The sequence below is a fragment of the Triticum dicoccoides genome, chromosome 3B (assembly GCF_002162155.2).
Source record: "Triticum dicoccoides isolate Atlit2015 ecotype Zavitan chromosome 3B, WEW_v2.0, whole genome shotgun sequence".
Taxonomy (NCBI): Eukaryota; Viridiplantae; Streptophyta; class Magnoliopsida; order Poales; family Poaceae; genus Triticum; species Triticum dicoccoides.
Window position 1 is genome coordinate 623,687,932 of NC_041385.1, and position 17,410 is coordinate 623,705,341.

Here is a 17,410-nt window from a genome sequence, read left to right on the forward strand (position 1 = left end):
CGGCACGCCGGTCGGAATCTTCTGCTGGCAACGCCCGGCGTCTTCTGCTGGCAATGCCCGGCGACCGGCGCGCGCCGTGCAGCCCGAGGAGACCCTGCAGCAAGCCATGATCGCCCGGATGGGCGGAGTACGAGCAGGAGTGGATTCCGTGGTGCACCACGACGTCGACGGCTTCTCTTCGCCACCGAGCTCTGCTCCCCTCCCTGTGCATCAGGATGAAGGTGCTCACGAATCTTACCTTGTCATGGTCGACTCCCCTCTCTCCCTCCGCGTTCTGCACTGGTAGGTCTGTTGGATTGGCACCGCCGGTGAAGCAAAAAACTGGAGGTAGATTGAATCTCTCCTATATATAAGGCTAGCTAGATGTGTAGTATCGGTATACGGTTAGGATAAGGTTGTTTATTTAGTGAGATGAGGATTAAACCTTTCTTGGGGTTGTTTGGATTGGATACGGACTTTTTGCCAATTCTGTTTCCCATAATAAACTCGTTTAAAGGGCTAACCGCATGAAATTTGTTAGCGTAACCAAAAGTATAGTCTTTTTAGGGACAGAATTAGTAAAACTTGGTTTTAGTAGAACATGCAAAGTGTCTTCTAATAGTTATTGTTTAAACCATTTTAGCCGTTCATATTAAAAAAGGCATGGCGTGAGCATTGATCGGACCAAGGAAATCACTTACGCCTCAATCAGGCAAAGGCAGCAGCATGGCCTTAACATTGTGTATAGTTATAGTCTACTCTAGAAGATGGTTAACACCTTAACGTTGTGACTCGCGTGTTCTCGGTGATGTGCCTGAGTGTCTTGAAACTTCTAAGAAGGAAAAGAACTGTGGTCAAGGAGGCTAGCTTCCTCTTCCTGGAGATTCGATCTGCCAATCCTGACCAAATTTCGAATTGTACAGACCCACAATGCATTTCAACAAAGCAAAACACAATGTCAGAATCATACAGATTTATGCAAGGTAACCTGCCATAAAAGTCAGTACTCTACAATGGTAACAGTCATACTAATGTACCATTTGTAAAAATCGAATGCAAAGCTTGGTCTGTATCTTTTGGCAAATAGCTTAAGGTTGATGTTTCTAATCCTGTACATGGTACTTTGGAATCACCTTCTTCTTCATTGAATTTTGAGGCCTGAAATTGATGTGTAAGAACGTGTTAGAAATTAAGGTCAGCTGCGTGCTAAATCTTATCACAGAGGTACTGAAAAAAGCAGATCAACAGATTATGTTCCTTTTCTTCATATAGAAGTATTTGTCGCCTAGAAAAACTCATCCTTTAATAGTTGAGATAGTAGAGATATGAGGAGATCACTGATGGCTTCACTCAGCTAGGGTTCTTCATTAATTATCAGATACATGGTTCCTTGTCCATGTATTTCTAACAAGAGATTCTATGAAATTGAAGTTTAAGTCAGTTTTTATATTGCTATATATGATATTAGATGCCACAGGTTTTGACCATATTAAAAAACATATGCATTAGAAAGAAATACGACACCTTAGTATTTTTGTTCTTCTTTAGCAAGTCACTATCCAAACATCTTCCTCCTGCATCTGTTTGAAATTTCACGCTGTCTCTTGTTATTTCGAGCTTAAACAGGTATAGGACGGGCAGATGTCGCGAAAGGAATACTCATGGTTTCTGAAGACTGACTATGCCTGAGTACTACACAGAAACAAACTCAGGTTAGTGTGCATTAAGATCTACAATAGTTATGTGGTTGTAATGCAGAAATGAACATACTTTACCTTGACTTGCTATAATTTGATCCGGCAACTTCATGTGCTAAGGACTTCCTTGTACACTATGTTCTTCATGGTCGTTAATAAGGGCTCAGATCTTTTTCGCTTCTTTGAATTCTTGCTTTCTTCCTTACCCTTGCCCTTACCCTTGCCATTGTCCTTGATGGCGAGAATCTTGATGTTCCTCTTTGATGTGGCTCTAGACAATGCGACGTAGAGCTGACCGTGAGAGAAAACCGGGTCCGGTAGGTACACCCCGACAATTGGGATGGTCTACCCTTGCGCCTTGTTGATTGTCATGGCAAAGCTGAGCCTAATAGGGAACTGCTTCCTCTTGAACTTGAAAGGGAATATATCGTCATCGGATGGGCAGAGAGGTATCCGAGGAAGGAACACCCTCCTACCAGCATGTTGTCCTAGCACAATTTCTGCATCAATGGCGTTCCTCTGAAAACCCCGGACCACAAGCCTTGTGCCGTTACACAACCCATTAGCTGGATCAATGTTTCTCAACAGTATAACAGGGCAATTTATCTTTAGTTTGAGTGCATGCGGAGGCAGCCCGTTGGGAGTCAGATTATTAAGGAATTCGGGGGCATAGTAGCCGTGTGGATCATCCTCTGCACTATCAAAACTGTGGTAGATCTTCTCTTCGCCCTAGAAGCGCTCTATCATGCGCGTATTTATCTTATCAACGTTGTCGTTGTTGGTGGAGAGGATTGCTCGAGATGTCATGTAATTTGGATCAGCCATGTTGTCGTCCAGAGCAGGAAATGCATGGTTGATTAGCTTCTCTAGGTCAGCGCCGTCTCCTGTTGGCGGCAAATATCTTCGGGGAGCCTTATGTTGCCTTCCTCGTCAGTTTCCTCGGTCCCATTACCTACCCATAGCAAGTAATCTGCGAACCACGGGTCGTTATGCGCCCTCATGTTGGTGACGAGCCTTAGCTGGCGCATGCCATTCCAAAGGTACGAACTCCGCAGGGTAGCATTGATTATCTGACCCCGTGACCCCTTCCTGCGATCGGAAGCACCTACCTGAAGTCCCCACCGAACACGAATGTCTTTCCCCCGAATGGTCGGTCCCGTCGGCCCATGATGTCCCGCATGCTATTGTCTAGTGCCTCAACCGCTTGCCGCTTCGTCATGGTGGCCTCGTCCCATAGGATGAGTGAAGCCATGTGCAGGAGCTTGGCCGTCCCACTTTGCTTCGTGAAGCTGCACAACCCCCCATCTTCAATGTTGAGTGGGATCTTGAACCTTGAGTGGGCTGTCCTTCCTCCAGGCATGATGGAAGCTGCGATGCCTGACGTCGCTGTAGCTAGCGCGATCTTGCCCTCGCCTTGAACCTTTGCAAGAAGTGACCTGTATAGGAAGGTCTTCCCGGTGCCTCCCGGGCCATCGACAAAGAATATACCACCATCACCAGCATCAACTGCTGCTAGTATCTCGTCGTATGCAAGCCTCTGCTCAGGTGGCGGACTCCTCGATGACTTCTCTGGCCTCACCTCCAGTAGTGTCATAGGTCTCGTCGATGTCCGGAAGAGGGAACAATGCTATGTCTTTGCCCATGGACTGTAGCATGCCCCTAATGTCAAGCAACACCATCTGCTCCACTGCCTTTGAGCACGCGTGTATTCGACGGTAGTCATCGGACATCGCGTCTAGGTGCCTATCCCATAGACCGCGCACGTCACCTGGCTCGCAGAATACCAAGATAGTTGCAAAGAGCCTCCTAAGTGAGGCTGGCATCGCGAACTGTGTTGACTCTGTAAGACACTCGTCAAGCGTGTTGTCGGCCTCAATGAGGCCCAATCTCTCGGCAGCCTCACGAAAGCTATCACATAGCACTCCATCCACGGTCTGCAGGTCCTCGAAGGATGTCTTGCCTGGTATGTGGTTAAGCAGCACTCGCAGAAAGTACCGCTCCCCCTCGGCTGGATGGGCTGACACGATTCAACCTACTTGGTGCTGCTTTTCTCTCGGCCTCCAGTATTTCTGTCTCTGCCATGTGAAACTTCCTGGAAAGTCCTTGTACAGGATATCCCGAGCCCACACGTGCTACTAATTAGCGAGGAAATACTCTGTCAGCATTGACTTAGATGCAGTATCACGTGCGACGACATCGGTCAGGTCCTCTCCTGCTTTGAACGTGACACTATACATATTAGGGAGATGAAGCGGCAACTGTAGGACCGACGGGAAACTCTCAGAAAGGTTGAAGCCGAATATCCTCCACATCGCCTCCGGTGGAGTAACCCATCTCGCATCAACATACCTTTTAATCTCGTCTACAACCCCGTTGCTGTCAGGCTGGTCAATACTGAATGAAGCTCGATCGTGACCCTTGTATACGTATTTGTAAAGGTACTTGACAGCCTTGATGCTGGAGCACACCTCGACATTTATGTGGCAGTTGAACATCCGCAACAGATAAGGGTTGTAAGGCACGACCCATCGATTATCCAGCATTTGACGATGGACCTTAGCCTGACGACCATCGTCTCGCCGTCGATAAACCGGGTATGAATCCTTCCCCTGTAAGGTGTTCTGGTTGAACGGTCGTGGGTACTTGCTCTTGCACTTCAAGTCTTGCATGCACACATTTTTGGGATTAAGATTGCTACATGGGCCGTGCATCATATGCTTCACGACCATGGCATAGAGCTCCGGATACTTATACCTGTCCGGGAGCTCTGCAGATATGACGCGGTCATACTGCTCTGGCACCACGAGTTTATAACTTGAATTCATGATCAGCAGGAAGTGTGCATGGGGGAGGCCCCTCTTCTGGAACTCGACGACATACACATGCGCTACCACAACACCAAGGATGTGCTTTTTGAACAACATCTCTTTCATGGTCTCCAGCTTGGCCCTGAACATGCGTGCCACAAGATCTGGTCGGTCATGGGGTGTCTAGCCAGGAAGCAGCTCATTCAGTATCTCCTCCCAGCTAGGATTGCATGTCATAGTCAAAAAGATGTCAGGCTTCCCATATGTCTGCACGAGTGCCATGGCGTCCATCTGCCTCCGCTTCATGTCTCGGTTGCTTCCTTGATGCGTCCCTGGCAGCACGATCCTCTTCCCAACAGCGCTCGCTCGCATCTCCCCAACCGCGATGCTATCCACAAGGCCTTGGTATAGATCGACATGTATCTCTCTCTGGTGGTCCCTGATCCACTTTAGCCTACATCCCTCAATCTTGATGAACATGTCGACACCCCACTGCTGAAACAGGCATGCTCCATGTAGTATGGGGTTGAATATCGCAGGGCGCGTCTGTAGCCGGTAATAGTAGTAGTCCCTGACAGAGACACACAACCGGCTGTTCCCCTCTGTGGAAAGACGTGAAAGAAGAAGGTTAGGTACCATATGGAAGGATAGAGAACTTTTTCTGGCATATAAGCATACCAACCAGGCGCACCTGAATCGTTATCACGGTTTCCTCTTGGTTGTTGTGCAACCTCCCAAGGGACATTGTGCTTAGGGATATTTGGATGCCAACCAAGCTCCCCCCTTGGAAAAAAGAGGGGATACGAGAGCGGGTCATAACAGCCATCTGTGGCATGTATACTATACTTCTCGTTGTTGTCCCCATAGAGTGTAATGCTGCGGTTGAACCTGTTTGCTAGATTGCTTCCCTCGACCCAAATCGCAGCCACCACGGATGACACGGGTCTATTATATCTTCGTTGGTCTAGCTTCTGGTAAATGTTGAGGTCTATCCGGTACTCCTCGAGGTTTTCCTTGTGGGCACCCAAACTCCTAAACTGTTGGGAGTAGGGGTTTTCCCTCAGGACGTCCACTAACTTGCTGACAACGTGCTGGTCCAATTGCTTGGTGGCCTCCTTCCGATGGCTTAAGCTGGGATCGTCATCGTAGAAGTACAACTGCAGATGTTCAGGGCGAGATCTTGGACCAAACGAGTGCACCTTGTGGTACATAGTGCCATGTGCCCGAAACGTGTACACCCCGGACTTCATGTTTGTGTAGTTGTTGTCTAGGCTGACGCCAAGGGTAGTGAAGGCAAAGTGCCCGTTGAAGAACCGAATGCTCTCTCGGAAATGCTGAGAGTCTGCATCCGCGCTTGTCCATAACCTCATCAGCTCTGGGATAGGCTCGGGTTCAGCTAGCTCAATCTCCCCGTTCCGACAGCAGAAGCCGTCAGTCTCGTACTTGAACTTCTTGGCCTTGCAATGCTCGCAGTTTGCCGCGTGCTTCAGGATGTGCGTGCAGTCTGGGATGTTCGAGTAGACATAGTTGAAAGGATCTAGGTCGATAGATCCCGTGTTGGAGGATTCTACGGGCTCATCGAGGTCCGTGCTATCAGTGTCGGATGCTGCAAGCATTGTGGAGATATAATAAGTCACGATGGGATGCACATCATAAACCAATAATATAGAGGGATGAGCAGCGATGCGGAGTACCTTCACCGGCAAATAGGTAGTACTCATCATCCATGAGGTCACTGGAGAGTGCATTCTCGTCCATGATGCCGCTAAGGAAGGCCTCCATGTCAGCTGTAACATTGTTGAGCCGGTAAGTAATGGTTTTTATTGTGAGTGCACACCAGGAGGGGAGTAAACATGAGAGGGTTACCATTGGTTCCGATGGTGTATGATGGCAAGCTTGATGAAGGGGAGGAAGCTGGTGAAGCAACTCCTGTGGGCGGTGCTTCTGAGCTTGTTGCTGCTTTGTTCACATCTAAGGTACTTGCATCTGGGCCTGCAGGCCTCCGTTTTTTTGAAAGCTTGCATTACGACGATATAGCAATGCTGACTTATCACCTTCTGGTATGATTTTCCCGCGCGCTCTTCGTTTTAAGGCACTCCCTTGAATGTTCTTTGCTCTAATACTTTGTTTGTGAGCTTGCTCCCGAGCCCTACGCTGTGCTCTGCTCTCCTGCCTCTGCTCACGGGCTTGATTCTGCTGGTCGTCTATTTGGTGATCATTGGTTTGCTGCGACGGATTTATGAGTTTGCTGGGGGCATCATTATCATCCAGGGTACGACTAAGGTACTCGCCTGCACCGTTGTGGAGCCGTTAAATACTGGTTCAATGCACATGGACACAACAAGTAGAGTAAAGATGGAAGGATTACCGTCTGATTCGAAGTTTCTCCCAGCCTTACTCGCAAAACTGGGGGCAGGGGCAGGAGCTGAAGCTTCAGATTCTCTGCATGCCAACGCATGAGTGCTCGACATCAGGTTGGGTGTAGCTAAGGTATCTGCATCAGGGCGCGGCATTGCGATGGATTCAGTGCAAGGGGTGTTGCTCCTAGCTGCGAGTCTCTTCTTGCACTGAGCTAGCATGTTCTGCTTCTCCTTAGGTGATATGTTTTGCAGACGTGTTCTTCGGCGGGCATTTGTCTCTTGCTTGTCATGGACTGACATATTTTGGTAGGCCGCCCTTCTAAGGGTGTTACTCTGTTGCTTCTCCTCTGATGTCATTCGTTGCCTGGCTTCTCTTTGACGGGCAGTCCTCTCCTCCTCTGTTTTCTTTTTCCTAGCTTCTCTGCGACGTGCATTGATTTCCTCCCTCTGTTCAGGTGTTAATCTATTTCGCCGTGCTATATATTGGTCTCGCCTTTTCTGTTTTCTATCTGATTTACTGATATCATTTGAAGCAATGTGCTCAGGGACATTGTCTTCAGTGTCGAGTCCAAGTGCTATGCCTGAACCAATATTATGGTCAATGCTTCTCTCTGTTCCTCGAAATGATGCATGGTGATCATATTAAGTGCCCTCACGAGAATGATTTCCTGAAGAACCATTTTTTTAATAAATGTATAAATGCAAAGTGAAAAAAAGTCGTGTGTAAGGGCGATACCGATTGATGTTTCCACATGCGGCACTGGCTGAAAGGCCTTGAGATTGCCGGCTATAGGAATCATCATAGGCAGTTGCGTGGGCACATTGTCATCATCATCGGAAGACGAAACACTGTAGTTAGTAGTGCCTGTTTGTTCGCGTATGAAAAAACCAGATGGTGGTCGGTGTGTATTGGTGAGTTGTGATCTGGGTGTCCTCTCATATTCGACAACTGATAAGATGAATGTAAGTTAAGTTTTGAAGCTTATTGAATACCTTATGTGCAGACATGTGATTGGCATACACATACCTTTTTTTCCTTTATCATAGAGATGTTGTCTGTCCTGTGACATCTTTCTGTCCTATAGAAGCTTAAATAAACCTGCAGTCTTTTTGCATTAAAAAATGATATGAATTGAATTACAAAAATGATATGACCTCTGGTGACTCATTTAACAGGCTTTTAGGACTCACTTGTTCATTTTCATAGACATGTTCTTTGCATATGGTTTTCTTCCAAAGTAAAATGATTGTGCTATTATATGTTGACGGCTGAAGTTTGTATATTTCAGTTTATAAAGTGCAAGATTTTGTAGAAGTTCAACTTTTAAAAAAGAGGGCTCAGACATGGCGACAAGAATGAAGGTGGAGGGGAAGGAGTGGAGAGAAAGATGTCTGTCTCCACGTGGTGCGAAAAACACTATACAGGATTCTGTATTATGTCACGTTTAAATCCAACAGTTGGTTATTTTTGCTTCTGAATAATTTTCAAACGTTGTACAGGTTCATGTGCCTATCACCCATTAACAAGATCTCAGTTATCTGCATGGTTCTCTAATTAGTATGTTTTCCCGGACGAAGAGAAGGTATGATCCTGGACTTCTAATGGTTCCCTATATACCTGACATTGAAATTTTACCAGTTTGTTGGATTTCTCAAAATCATGTCTAACACAGTTTTTTCTGGTAAATATATAGCAAGATTTTCATGTTGTTCCATGCAAAAAGTAAGTTGGTTATTTAGTTGTATGTGGTACTTTGGTTTCAGGTTTCTTCTTACATGGTTCCTTTGTTGTATTTCATGAAGGATCCGGATCGATGAATTACCAATTTAAGACATTCATATGAAAGTTTCCTGCATTTTTCGTTGAAGCAACTAGTATCTCTACTCTATATATTAATAGAAACAATCACAAGGTTTTATGTACAGGAAATATATTTTTCCTGCACTTGCAATTGCAACCACATATCCATAGTTTGTTGGTTTGTTTCCAATAATATGCATGATCTCTCTGTTGAATTTCAATATTATAGCTGCCAGTTAAGAAAATATGACAAGCAGTTGTGATATCCGAGTGTCCTTTTTGTGATTTTCATATTTGTATCACTGATGCGTGCAGATTTATAATGGTCAAGATACTGTTGGCCAAATCTGTTTCCCCAGAATTAGTAGGATTATGTGTTCCATTGTGCATACCCGAATATTCAGAGTAATAGGCATGCAACAACGTCTATACGTACTCGATCAATCAGTACTCTATCCTAGAACCGATGAAAAAAACTGTGAGCACACTTAAGTACTAACCTTCTATTTGTATGCACATCAAAAATAAGATCTATTATCTTATATGACCACATATTGATGGTACTAAAATTGCTTCTGATATTGCGGGTTCAACTTGACCCTTTAATTTGATAGGCTTCTAATTGATTTGCCTCTCAATAGGTTTCTAGCTCTCTGTATTCCCCTTCATGTTGTCATAAAAACATATCATTTTCTTTGGAAAATAAATATAGAAACATATGGTCTCTATGTCACAATGGGCATGCCCTGATGTATGTTTGCGGACTAATCCTTCCAAAAAAAATTTCTGGGCATGAAAAATTCTGGACGACGATTTCAGCGGCGTTTCTGTTTTGGCGGTGTTAAAACAATCTGGAATATAAAGGATTCTGGAGGTGAGCTTAAATGAAAGTATTTCGTTCTATCACTATTCCTGTCGCGAGGCATCTTTGTTCCCATGATGTAATGTTTCATTTTCATTTACGGTTCTTCTAGAATCCAGTAAAAGTAAACATGGTATGAGGTTACCTAGATTTCAGAATTTCCTAGATTTTTTTTGATAGTTTCAACACATGTTCTTATTACTAAAATAAACCTGCAGTCTTTTTGCATTACAAAAATGATATGACATACTATAGGACATTAGAGATGCCACAACTTGTTCAATGTAGTTGGAGTACTAACATTATGAAGTTTTGAACAGGAGTCTGGATGGCAAACCTAGGGAGTTCGGGCACCCCGTCGGAGAGGAAGAAGACAGTAGGCAGGCTCAGGAGATGACGCAGCAACAGCCGTCGAGCGTTTGGACGCCCTGGTTGTGGTTCGGCATGCGAGGCGATCAGCAGAGGGTGCAGCTCCGACAGCTCGCGTGCGGACGATGTGGCCGGACGAACTGGCGTCTGTTTTGGCGGCGTTCGTTTGCGTGTGGATGGAGCTCGTACGTCAGGAAGAACTGGTGTCTTGATGGAGCTCGTACGCCAGGAAGAACTGGCGTTCGTTGGCGGGTCGAAGAAGTTTGATTTTTGGTCGATGGACCTTGTCCTCGTTCGTGGCGATCGTGGGGTTCCTGGACTTCTTGTTCGTGTGTTCTCGTACGTGGGCTGAGTTGGTGGGCGCTGAGTTCGTGTGTTGAACTGTGGATCTGGATCTCGTACGTGGGCTGAGTTGGTGATTTTGCGTACGTGGGCTGAGTTGGTGGGCTGCTGCGTGTGTGTGGGAGATCTAAGGGAAGGGGGGTCGAAGGAGGTCGAACCATCACGACGTTCGATCCCCCTTTAATAGTAGAGATTACATGGTAAATCTCATCTAAATCATCACCGTCCAGCAAGCCTACGATGGAATTACTCATGCACGGCGGTGAGCATCATGAAATTGGTTATGGAGGATGGTTGATGATGATGACGACAACGAATCCCCTCTCCGGAGCCCCGAACGGACTCCAGATCAGCACTCCCGAGAGAGATTATGGCCTGGCAGCGGCTCCATGTCGTAAAATGCGATGAAACTTTCTCTCTGGTTTTTTTCTCCTCGAGATGGAATATATGGAGTTGGAGTTGAGGTCGGAGGAGGTCCAGGGGGCCCACGAGATAGGAGGCCGCGCCCTAGGGGGTGCCCCCCTGTCTCGTGGACAGACTGTGGCCCCCCGGGCATTAATTCTTTCGCCAAAAATTCTTATTAATTTCAAAAAGTGCCCCGTGGATTTCCAGGACATTCCGAGAACTTTTCTTTTCTACACATAAAACAACATCATGGTAGTTCTGCCGAAAACAGCGTCAGTCCGGGTTAGTTTCATTCAAATCATGCAAGTTAGAGTCCAAAACAAGGGCAAACGTGTTTGGAAAAGTAGATATGTTGGAGACGTATCAACTCCCCCAAGCTTAAACCTTTGCTTGTCCTCAAGCAATTCAGTTGATAAACTGAAAGTGATATAGAAAAACTTTTACAAACTCTGTTTGCTCTTGTTGTTGTAAACATGAAAAGCCAGCATTCAAGTTTCAGCAAATATTATGAACTAACCATACTTACAATAACACTTAGCTCTCACAATTACTCATATCAATAGCATAATCAGCTAGCGAGCCATATAATAATAAAACTCGGATGACAACGCTTTCTCAAAATAATCATAACATATAACGAAATGGTATTTCGCTAGCCCTTTCTGAGACCGCAAAACATAAATGCAGAGCACCTTTAAAGATCAAGGACTATATAAACATTTTAATTCATGGTAAAAGAGATCTAGTCAAGTCATACCCAATATAAACCAGTAATAATGAATGCAAATGACAGTGTGCTCTCCAGCGGGTGCTTTTAATAAGAAGGATGATGGCTAAACATAAAAGTAAATAGATAGGCCCTTCGCAGAGGGAAGCAGGGATTTGTTGAGGTGTCAGAGCTCGATTTTAAAATAGAGATTGAATAAAATTTTGAGCGGTATACTTTTGCTGTCAACGCAACACCTATGAGATGGCTGTGTCTTCCATACTACATGCATTATAGGCAGTTCCCTAATAGAATGGTAAAGGTTTATACTCCCTCAACCACCAACAAGCATCAACCCATGACTTGCTCGAAACAACGAGTGCCTCCAACATACAACAACCCTGGGGGAGTTTCATTTAATTATTTTGATTTGCTTTGATCTTTTTGGATCATGGGACTGGGCATCCCGGTTACCGGCCCTTTCTTGTGAATGAGGAGCGGAGTCCACTCCCCTTGAGAATAACCCACCTAGCATGGAAGATATAGGCGGCCCTAGTTGTAACATGAGCTGCTCGAGCATACAAAACAGAATTTCATTTGACGGTTTGGAGTTTGGCACATACAAATTTACTTGAACGGCAGGTAGATACCACATATAGGTAGGTATAGTGGACTCATGTGGAACAACTTTGGGGTTTAAGGAGTTTGGATGCACAAGCAGTATTCCCGCTTAGTACAGGTGAAGGCTAGCAAAAGACTGGGAAGCGACCAACTGAGAGAGCGACAACAGTCGTAAGCATGCATTAAAATTAATTCACACTGAGTATAGGCATGAGTAGGATATAATCCACCATGAACATAAATATCGTGAAGACTACGTTGATTTGATTCAACTACATGCGTGAACATGTGCCAAGTCGAGTCACTCAATTCATTCAAAGAAGGATACCATCCCATCATATCACATCATAATCATTCTAATAGCATGTTGGCACGCAAGGTAAACCATTATAACTCATAGCTAATCAAGCATGACACAAGTAATTATAATCTCTAAATGTCATTGCAAATATGTTTACTTCGTAATAGCTGACCCAGGAACGATGAACTCATTATATTTACAAAAACAAGAGAGGTCGAGTTCATACCAGCCTTTCTCATCCCAATAAGTCCATCATATATCATCATTATTGCCTTTCACTTGCACGACCGAACGATGTGTATAATAATAAGAGTGCACGTGCATTGGACTAAGCTGGAATCTGCAAGCATTCAACTCAAGAGAGAAGACAAGTAATATGGGCTCTAAATTAAATAAATAATCATGCAAATAAGAGCCACTAAGCATTTTCAATATGGTCTTCTCGGCCCCCAAAGGAAAGAAAAGAAAATAAAACTATTTACATGGGAAAGCTCCCAACAAGTAAAAGAAGAACGGGAAATCTTTTTGGGTTTTCATTTTAATTCCTACTACAGGCAAGGAAATTAAACTAACTAAATTTTTTGGTTTTTCTCAAGATTTATCAAAAACACAAAAAGAAAACTAGAAAAAGAAATTTAAACTAGCATGGATAATACAATGAAAGAGTATGAGCACCGACGACTAGTGTGTGAACATGAATGTAAATTCGGTGAGAAATACGTACTCCCTCAAGCTTAGGCTTTTGGCCTAATTTGGTTTAATACCAAGGACCGACGCTACTCTCCACGGTGCAATGAGAGGCAGGTGTCATCAGGATACCACTGGCTGGTCATCTCCGGATCCCACTGGACAGATGATGCACGATAAGGGTCCAGTTCAGGTTTCGGCTCAGGTTCAGGTTCTGGAGTAAAAGCTTGGGCTCGATGATTGTTCATCGCTTCTGGTGTGCCAAGAAATTTTTCTGCAAGCAAATCAAACAACAGAGGCGCAGGCAAAATAATAATCTCAAAGTGTTTCTTATTGAATCTAAGTTTATACCAGAGCATCCTATCTTCGTTGTCGATAATAAACTTATGTGCTACCATGCTCTTGTAATCTAAAATGTGAGGAGGCAATGTTGTCTCCTCCTCCTCATGGTGCCTAATGGGTATCTAAAAATGTTTAGCAAGACGTGAAGCATAGATACCTCCAAATATGAGGCCTTTTGTACGATTAAGGGCTAGCCGTTTAGCAACAACGGCACCCATATTAAAACTATTGTCTCCAAGCAAAGCATGCTGAAGAATGATAATATCAGGAACACTCAAGTTTCCACTATTCCCACGACCAATCAAGCATCTACTAGCAAATATGGCAAAGTAGCGTAAAACAGGAAAGTGTATGCTAGAGACTTTTGCTTCAGAACCCTTCTTTGGCTCCTCTACAGCAATAGTATTAACAAAGCCAGCCACATCTTCACGATGGGGTTCCTCTGATTCTCCCTCATAGGGTATCCTACATACCGCGCAAAAATGACGTAAAGACATTTCATTGAACTCATCATATAAGTGAAATGATACTGTAGGCGGTGACTTCTTAGGATAAAAATAAAAGTTTTGCACGAAAGTACTGGTGAGTAAGAGATACTGATCGATTTGGTCGTTGATGAAACCGTTGAGGCCTGCAGTCTCGATTAAAGCATAAAAGTCTTCATGAATTCCAACCTCTTTCAAGAAATCATCACATGGCCATTCACATGGTCGTACTTCCGCTAAGCGAGGAAGATTATACTTGGCTTTTTCCTTCTCTTTAGCTTGTTTTTCCTGAGAGCCTTGGCTAGAAGAGCCCCTCAAAAGTCTCCTTAACATTCTCTGAAATTTTCTGAAAGTTTTAGTAACTTCAAAATAAAAGTGCATAAAACTAAACAAGAGTGATAGCAACTACTTCTACAAGTGCCTAGAGCCCATATCATGCATTGGAATTGCTTGGGACCTCAAAATTTAACATGCAAGCTCAAGAACATGGTCACCTAAGCAGCAAAAATTTGCAATGAATAAAGCACTAGAACAAAAACTAATTGGACCAATGGAGGAGTCACATACCAAGCAACAATCTCCCAAAGCAGTTTTGTGAATGGAGCTTTGAGCTAAGAGATCGAAAATCGCAGCAAAACGAGCTAGAACTCGTGCTTGAGCTGGATGGGGATTTTTCTGGGTAGAAGATGATGTGTGTGGGAGCTGGCATAAGTGGAGGGGAGCCACCAGGGGCTCACGAGACAGGGGGCGCGCCCTACAGGGGGGGGGCGCCCTCCTCTCTCGTGGCCTGGTGCTTGCCCCTCCTGAAGTGTTTTCAGTGCCTAAAATCCTCAAATATTCCAGAAAAAATCATACTAAATTTGCAGGGCATTTGGAGCACTTTTATTTTCGGACTATTTTTTAATGCACGGATAATTCAGAAAATAGACGGATAATACTATTTTTGCTTTATTTAATCTAAATAACAGAAAGTAAAAAGAGGGTACAGAAGGTTGTGCCTTCTAGTTTCCTCCATCTCGTGATCATCAAAATGAACCCGCTAACAAGGTTGATCAAGTCTTGTTAACAAACTCATTCCGAATAACACGGAACCGGAGATCGAATAACACTAAGTTACCTCAATGGGGATATGAAAATCCCCAACAATAAGAATATCATACTTTTTCTTGACAGTAGGGAGAGGAAATTCAAAACCTACAAAAATGATAGTTGGAACTTTTTCAATAGAATTGATGCTATGAACTTGAGATTGTTTCATCGGAAAGTGTACCGTATGCTCATTACCATTAACATGAAAAGTGACATTGCCTTTGTTGCAATCAATAACAGCCCCTGTAGTATTAAGAAAAGGTCTACCAAGGATAATAGACATACTATCGTCCTCGGGAATATCAAGAATAACAAAGTCCGTTAAGATAGTGACATTTGCAACCACAACAGGCACATCCTCACAAATGCCGACAGGTATAGCAGTTGATTTATCAGCCATTTGCAAAGATATTTCAGTAGGTGTCAACTTATTCAATTCAAGCCTACGATATAAAGAGAGAGGCATAACACTAACACCGGCTCCAAGATCACATAAAGCAGTTCTGACATAATTTCTTTTAATGGAGCATGGTATAGTTGGAACACCCGGATCTCCAAGTTTCTTTGGTATTCCACCCTTAAAAGTGTAATTAGCAAGCATGGAGGAAATTTCAGCTTCTGATATCTTTCTTTTATTTGTAATGATATCCTTCATATACTTAGCATAAGGATTTACTTTAAGCATATCAGTTAAGCGCATACGGAAGAAAATAGGTCTAATCATTTCAGCAAAGCGCTCAAAATCCTCGTCATCCTTTGACTTGGATGGTTTAGGAGGAAAGGGCATGGGTTTCTGAACCCATGGTTCTCTTTCTTTCCCGTGCTTCCTAGCAACGAAGTCTCTCTTATCATAACGTTGATTTTTTGATTATGGGTTATCAAGATCAACAACAGGTTCAATCTCTACATCATTGTTTTTGCTAGGTTGAGCATCAACATGAACATCATTATTAGCATTATCATCAGGTTCATGTTCATCTCCGGATTGTGTTTCAGCATCAAAGATAGAAATATTATTAGGATTCTCAGGTGTTTCTACATTAGGTTCACTAGAAGTTTGCAAAGTCCTATCATTCTTCTTTTTCTTCTTCTTCGAAGAACTAGGAACATCTAGATTATTATTCTGAGAATCTTGTTCAATTCTTTTAGGGTGGCCTTCAGGATACAAAGGTTCCTGAGTCATTCTACCAGTTCTAGTAGCCACTCTAATGGCAAAGTCATTTTTATTATTCAATTCATCAAGCAAATCATTTTGAGCTTTGAGTACTTGCTCAGCTTGAGTAGCAACCATAGAAGCATATTTGCTAACGCGGTGAAGTTCATCTTTAACTCTAGCCAGATTGTCACCAACGCGTCCTATCTCGAAAGCGTTATTCTTTAACTCTCTACCAACATAAGCATTAAAACTTTCTTGTCTAGCCATAAAGTCATCAAATTCATCTAAGCATGGGCTATGAAATTTAGTAGAGGGTATTTCAACTTTATCATATCTATAGAGAGAATTTACCTTTACTACCTATGTCGGGTTATCAAGACAATGTGGTTCTTCAGGTGGTAAATTAAGACCATGTATTTCTACAATAGGTGGTAAATTCTTAACATCTTCAGCTTTAATACCTTTTTCTTTCATTGATTTCTTTGCCTCTTGCATATCTTCAGGAATGAGAAATAAAACACCTCTCTTCTTTGGAGTGGGTTTAGGAATAGGCTCAGGAGTTGGCTCAATTGGTTCAGGAATTACTTCAGGAACTGGCTCAGGAAGAGTCCAATTATTTTCATTAGTCAACATATTATTCAATAATATTTCAGCTTCGTCGACTGTTCTTTCCCTGAAAACACAACCAGCACAACTATCCAAGTAGTCCTTGAAAGCATCGGTTAGTCCATTATAAAAGATATCAAGTATTTCATTTTTCTTAAGAGGATGATCAGGCAAAGCATTAAGTAACCGGAGAAGCCTCCCCCAAGCTTGTGGGAGACTCTCTTCTTTGATTTGCACAAAATTATATATTTCCTGCAAGGCAGCTTGTTTCTTATGAGCAAGGAAATATTTAGCAGAGAAGTAATAAATCATATCCTGGGGACTACGCACACAACCAGGAGCAAGAGAATTATACCAAGTCTTAGCATCACCCTTTAATGAGAACAGAAATATCTTAAGGATGTATAAATAGCGAGACTTCTCATCATGAGTGAACAGGGTGGCTATATCATTCAACTTGGTAAGATGTGCCACAACAGTTTCAGATTCAAGGCCATAAAAAGGATCAGCTTCAACTAAAGTAATAATATCAGGATCAACAAAGAATTCATAATCCTTGTCAGTAACACAGATAGGTGAAGTAGCAAAAGCAGGATCGGGTTTCATTCTAGCATTAAGAGACCATTGCTTCCATTTAGCTAATAATTTCTTAAGATCATTTCTATCATTGCAAGCAAGAATTTCCATAGCAGCTGCTTCATTCATAACATAGCCCTTAGGAACAATAGGTAATACATAATCATTGGGGGAACGTTTATCATCACTATCATCAATAATAGTGAGGGAGTCCCGGAT

At 43.4% G+C, this 17,410-nt stretch overlaps 1 long non-coding RNA gene across 1 annotated transcript; it reads left to right on the plus strand.

Annotated features, from left to right (window-relative positions):
• Positions 1-1,697: 1,697 nt before the first annotated feature.
• On the plus strand, positions 1,698-10,310 carry LOC119277480. Its single transcript, XR_005137147.1, has 3 exons — positions 1,698-8,248; positions 8,344-9,518; positions 9,827-10,310. It is a non-coding gene; the product is annotated as an uncharacterized LOC119277480 (long non-coding RNA).
• The last annotated feature ends 7,100 nt before the right edge of the window (positions 10,311-17,410 follow it).